Here is a 6,414-nt window from a genome sequence, read left to right as displayed (position 1 = left end):
TACTGATGACGTAACCATACACTTGCAGCTCATAACACTAGCTACATAGCAATAGAGCCCTACTATTCGTAACTCCAGTTACCACTACTCATGAGTGGTCGAGTGTGGCACAACAGGACAAGCGGTACATATTCCAACTGCCACTACCCATCAGTGGCTGAGTGTGTGGCTCTGTCCAATGATTCTCTCAATCACAAGGGAGACATAGTCGCCAACATGCATGCAATGATATGATGAGCAAGATGCGAACAGTCATCACCATATTTTTATAAATAGCAATCAACTATGCTAACATGCTCAACAGAGTACATGTATATACGACATTCAATGCGAGTAAATAAGGTATCCAGTATCTGTTGGTGCTGGAAGCATCCGACGATCGAACTTGTGTTTTGATAATGGAAAAGGGTTCAAAGTTAAGTTGGTTTGTGATCTAACAGTTTGAATAGTCTTGCAGGAAAGTCCTAAGTGTACTTAGGCAAAAGTCCTAACTTCGGTTAGGCAGGTGGAAAACCCTAGGGGGTGGTAACCCTAGGTCATAGGGGGTGGTAACCCTATGCGGAAAGCCTTGGTGGGTCGAGGGCTTCAGGCAAAAGTCCTAGGGGTGATAACCCTAGGTGGAAAATCCTGGTGTCGCGAACCAGGTGGAAGACTGGACAGGTCGGGGAGTGGGCGTCCAGCAGAAAGTCCAGAAGCATCGAACGTTGAGCAAAAGTCCAGTCAATCTAGAAGATCGCACTGGCAACAGGAAACTCTCCTGAGTGGAGTAGGTGAGGACGCGTTCCCCGTAGAGGGAACAGTAGGCGTCGGGTCGACCTAGGGTTTCCGGTAGGAAATCCGAAGTCAGACCCGGACAGTCCGGAGGCTGTCAATATTTTATGACTATTATGTACTAACTTTATTTTGCAGGGTATGTGTTTGGGACACACATTTTGAAGGAACAAAGGAGAAAGTCACACTTCGGATAAACAGTATCCGAGGTGCCTCCATGGAGCTTGGAGGCACCTCGGGTGCAAGGCGGAAGCTGTCTGCGACAAGGAGTTGGAGGCGCCTCCATGGGACTTGGAGGTGCCTTGGAGTTGCGTTGAAGGCGCCTTCAGATGGATAATGGGCAGCGAGCAGAGGCTTATCGCAGAGTGGATTTCGGGATCAAACTTCAGGTTGGAGGCGCCTTGAAGCGTGATGGAGTCGCCTTGAAGCCTGATGGAGGCGCCTTGAACACCCTATATAAGAGGGTCTCGACCAATAGCTTGAACACACACATTCTAAGCGATCCTTCCACGATAAGTTGCTAACAAGAAGTTCCCGAAGTGCTGTAGCAACATCCCGACGACCCGAAACTCCAGATTTGATATTCTTGTTGTCGGTATTGCTTTCTTTACAGTTCAAATTATAATAAGTTTGTAATAATCTTTCGAGCTTATAGTTGTTGCCCACCGGAAGCGATCAACCATCGCGGACCTTGGAGTAGGAGTCATCATAAGCTCCGAACCAAGTAAACAACCTGTGTTAGCGTTTGACTGTGTTCTTTTATTTTCCGCTGTGTTTATTATCTCGAGTGTTTTAAATTGAACGAAATAGCCACGAGCGCTATTCACCCCCCCCCCTCTAGCGCTTCTCGATTCAATAATTGGTATCAGAGCGGGGTCGTTTCGATTTGGTGCAACCACCAATCAAGCATTTTTTTGTGGTTATTTTCAGTTTTACGGAGTCAATTAGAATTAGCTTAATAGCTACATTCTAATTCTTTTTACGAATTGGGGTTTTGCTCGAAATTGGTGCAACACCACTCGAGCTTGTTATTTTAACTTTTTCCCGCACTACTAATCCAAGACCTAGTCTTGGGACATCTCGTTCTATTTTATTCTTGTATATTAATTAAATGGCTCAGCAAGAAGGTTACAACACCGTTCATCCCCCTCTCTTCACCGGAGAAGATTTTGGGTATTGGAAAAGATGAATGGAAAATTTTATAAAAATCCAGTTCGAAATGTGGATGATCGTCAAGACTGGGTTTCAACTGCCAACCGACGAAGACGGCAAGCCTAGACCCTACGAGAACTGGGAACCAGCTCTAATCAAGAAGGTGGAAGCCAATGCCAGAGCAACCTGCACCCTCCAGTGTGGACTGACCAAGGAAGAGCTCAACAGAGTTGGTCCATTTTCAACCGCAAAAGAGCTATGGGAGAAGCTGATCGAACTGCATGAGGGCACCTCCGACACCAAGGTAAGCAAAAGAGATTTTTTGTTTAATAAATTATATAATCTCAAAATGCAGGAAGGAGAGACAGCAAGTCAACTCCACGCACGTATTCAAGACATTCTCAACTCCCTCCACGCGATCGGTCAAAAGGTTGAGAACAGAGATATTATAAGGTACGCTCTCAACGCATTTCCGAGGAGTACATTGTGCCTACAAAGTCTCCAAGGATTTATCTTCTATAAAATTAGACGAGTTATTCTCTGAGTTTGAATTACATGAGCAGACTAATGCACAGCCGACCGAGAAGAGCATTGCTTTGGTTGCAGGTACAAGAAGAACACGCGAACCAAGACCAAGGCGTAGAACCGAACAAGAATCAGATGAAGAACCTGACTCAGACGATGAAGACGACGAACTAACGACTAAACTCGTCAATCTTGTAAAGAAGCTCTACAAGAAGAAGAAGGGGTTCAACAAAAGGGACCTCAAGAAGGCAGTCCAGTCCAAGGAAGCCCAATCAAGCTCAAAGGTAAAATTTGAAGTGACGTGCTATGGCTGCAACCAGAATGGACACGTCAAGGCCAACTGTCCCAACCAAAAGGAGATAAAGAAACAAAGAAGGAAAAAGGTCTTGAAGGCAGCATTCAAAGAATCTTCCTCAGAAGACGACAACGATGAACTCGATCAGACGAGTCTCCTTGCACTGATGGTCCGAGAGCGAGAGCGAATCAGAAGCTGAATCGGAAAGAAGCCACGGATCCGTATCCGTTTCCGAAGGTCCTGACCCCACTGTAAGTATTCTGCGTTTAAATAATTTAGTTAATTATTTATTACGTAAATTAGCAAAATCCAATATTCGGATCAAGCCACTTCTGAAAGAAGTGACAACCCTTAAAGAAGTGACCAACTCCAAATCCTTGTCTGAATCCATTTAGACTGGAACCTCGACTCAAGTCCAAAAGCTTGAGGAAGAGAATTCCAACCTGAAAATTCAAGTCAAGGATTTGAAGATCGCGTTGGAACGGTTCACTTTGGGTTCCAAGAATCTTGACCTGATTCTTGGAAAACAAAAGGTCGTATACAACAGATCCGGAATTGGATTCAAGCCTAAAAAGAAATATAGATCATATTTATCATTAGTCAACAAACCAAATAGTAAGGCAGTCCAAGCATGGGTACCCAAGTCTAACTTGGTCAATCAACTTGGACTTAGTCAATATTGGGTTCCTAAGGAACAAGTACATTACCTTGATAGACCTTATCGAGGCTATGATCCAGGGGAAGTAAAAAGAAAAATTATCTTAATAAATAGATAAATAATTAAAATATAATAATTAAAATATAATTAAATTAAGAAACTTAAATCCAATCTATAAATTAATAATGTAGGGAGGCTCCAGAATAGCTGGCACCTCCAAAACTAACCTACTCGGCAGGGTAATCCAAACCAAGCTACCCGACAGGGTAATTAGGGTTATAACTAAAAGGGCTAGGTTTAACTTGAACTATGGTACTGGTGAAGTTTTGGATGATAGTACGTTAGGGAAGCTTAGTATATGCATGTCTAGGAAGATATGGCTTCGACCTGGTGCATTTGGCTAAGTGGAACTGACCGAAGCTACCCTTTACGGATCCTAACTAGTTAGACCAAGGTTTTGTACTAAGTTCGGTGGATAGGACTATTTGGAAAACTTCTAAGGCATGATTACTTTAATGATGTCCAAGTGACTCACCATAGCCCAGAGGTTTATCCAAACAATGCCTATTTGCTGAGCCCAAAACTAAACCTGAATCTAACACAAAGTTAAACCAAACCCTATAATTGAACCTAATTCATCTCACAAAATTATAGGATCCCCTGATTGAAAATTTTAGATTGAGTGAGATGACTAAGGATAAAATTAAAAATCAAATTAAATTAAATAAAATCAAATTAAATTAAAATCAAATTAAATTAAATAAACTAAATAAAATAAAATAAATCTATCCTTTAAAACGTCTTAAAAAATTTATTTAAAAAACTTATTCAAAATGTTTTAAAATTTTATTTAAAAAACTTATTCAAAATGTTTTAAAAATTTTTATTTAAAAACTTATTCAAAATGTTTTAAAAATTTTATTTAAAAAACTTATTCAAAATGTTTTAAAAATTTTTATTTAAAAACTTATTCAAAATGTTTTAAAATTTTATTTAAAAAACTTATTCAAAATTTTTTAAAAATTTTATTTAAAAACTTATTCAAAATGTTTTAAAAATTTTATTTAAAAAACTTATTTAAAAATCTATTTTAGAAAAACCAAAAAAAACTTATTTAAAATTAAATTAAAATTAAGTTAAAATTCAATTTAAAGTAAAATTTCTCAAAATTACTTACCTTAATTATTCTTCAAAAGGCACTTACCTTACTCAACTTAAAACAAACTCAACCATCTAACAATCACCCATAACTAAACTAAGTGTTAACCTAGACTAGGTGAGATGGAAAGGCAACTTAATTCAATAAAATTATCTTCTGATCCATCAAATAGAATCCAATCCAAATATTTTATGTGTAGGAATTGGATCAATGGATGTTGGATAGTGGATGCTCTAGACATATGATTAGAGATAGGTTGAAGTTCACTAAGCTCAAATGCAAGAACCTAGGATCAGTTGCATTCGGTAACGACGGTAAACTTAAGATAATCGGAAAGGGTAAACCTAGCCGACATATTCACAAAACTCTTACCTGAACTTGAGTTCAATGCACTTAGAAGACAAATAGGAATGTGTTTAGTAGAATAGAACTTATTCAGTTTTTTTTGGATTTTAAACTTCTAGGAAAAATAATTTCAAAATTCTAACTTTATTAGATTTTCAAAATTGGACTTAGCCTAGGCACTTATCTTTAGATATCATGTTACCCTAGATTTTAGCCAGAGCATCTCACAAGCACACTAGGGATAACTTGTTTGTCTTTGTAAAACTTAGAACGGCGTGAGATGCATAAGGTACAGCCTAGACTTCAGAATGCTTATTTTTGTGCATCGCAGGAAGTCTGGGCGTTAAATACTAAAAATACAGTAATCAAGTTAAGTGATCCTGACTTAGTCAAATCTAACTGGATTGTCAACTTAACTTGACTAGCCAAGTGAAAGCTGTTACCTTCTAGGTAAACAGTTAGTAGCTAATGGTTAGACATTTGACTCAGGAGATTAAATAAATACTCATGCTTGGACTTTAGGGCTACCTGAATTTAGATGAACGACCTTAATTCAAACTTTTACAAGTTAAGCTCCTCCCTTTTTACAGCTAAATTTAACTAAGTCTTTCAAACTAAATATTTCAACGTTAGCTATATTTTCTAACTTTTCAAAGCTATTTTTCAAAAGACCTATTAAAAGTACCTTGTATAGCCATTTTCAAATATTCTTGCAAATGCCTTCTTTGAGAAAAATTCTTTAAAGTCTTTCGAATCTAACTAACTTTTCTCAAAAAGGTTTTTCCTTCAAAAGTTACCTAAGTACTTTTTCGAATTTTGCTTCTTAATATAACCTTTTCAAACTTTCTTAAAAAAAGATCCTCTCTGAATCCTTAAACATTTAATTAGCTAAATGTTTTACAAAAATCACTCTCTTAGTTAAGTACTTCTAAATTCAACTAAGTATTTTATTTTTCTTTAAAGTATTTTGATTAGCTAAGTTATTTCTCAAAATTGTAATAATTTACAAGAATATTTCTTCTAAAAAGCTAAGTATTTTTTCAAGGTATAACTAAACATTTTTTAAAATCATTCTAAATATACCTAAGTACAATGGTTTTTCCTTTTTTCCTTATATTTTGATATATGGCAAAGGGGGAGAGTAGCATAAATTCAAAATTCAAAAAGAAAGCTCTAATTAAGGGGGAGCCTTACACTTTAAGGTGTTAGCTTAAGCTTTGATTGCGTCTAAAATTGTGTTCTTATGCTTACACTAAAACTTTAAAAATGTTACTTATGCATCTGTTTAATTATGCCTATTTTTACTTAACTTTGAATTTGAGTTGTCATAATCAAAAAGGGGGAGATTGTTGGTGCTGGAAGCATCCAACGACCTAACCTGTATTTTGATAATGGAAAAGAGTTCAAAGTTAAGTTAGTTTGTGATCTAATAGTTTGAATAAGATTGCAGGAAAGTCCTAAGTGTACTTAGACAAAAGTCCTAGCTGCGGTTAGGCAGATGGAAAACCC

This window comes from Zingiber officinale, chromosome 9B, assembly GCF_018446385.1.
Source record: "Zingiber officinale cultivar Zhangliang chromosome 9B, Zo_v1.1, whole genome shotgun sequence".
Lineage (NCBI taxonomy): Eukaryota > Viridiplantae > Streptophyta > Magnoliopsida > Zingiberales > Zingiberaceae > Zingiber > Zingiber officinale.
The sequence above is the reverse complement of the archived record's forward strand: the minus strand, read 5'-3'. Positions refer to the sequence as shown.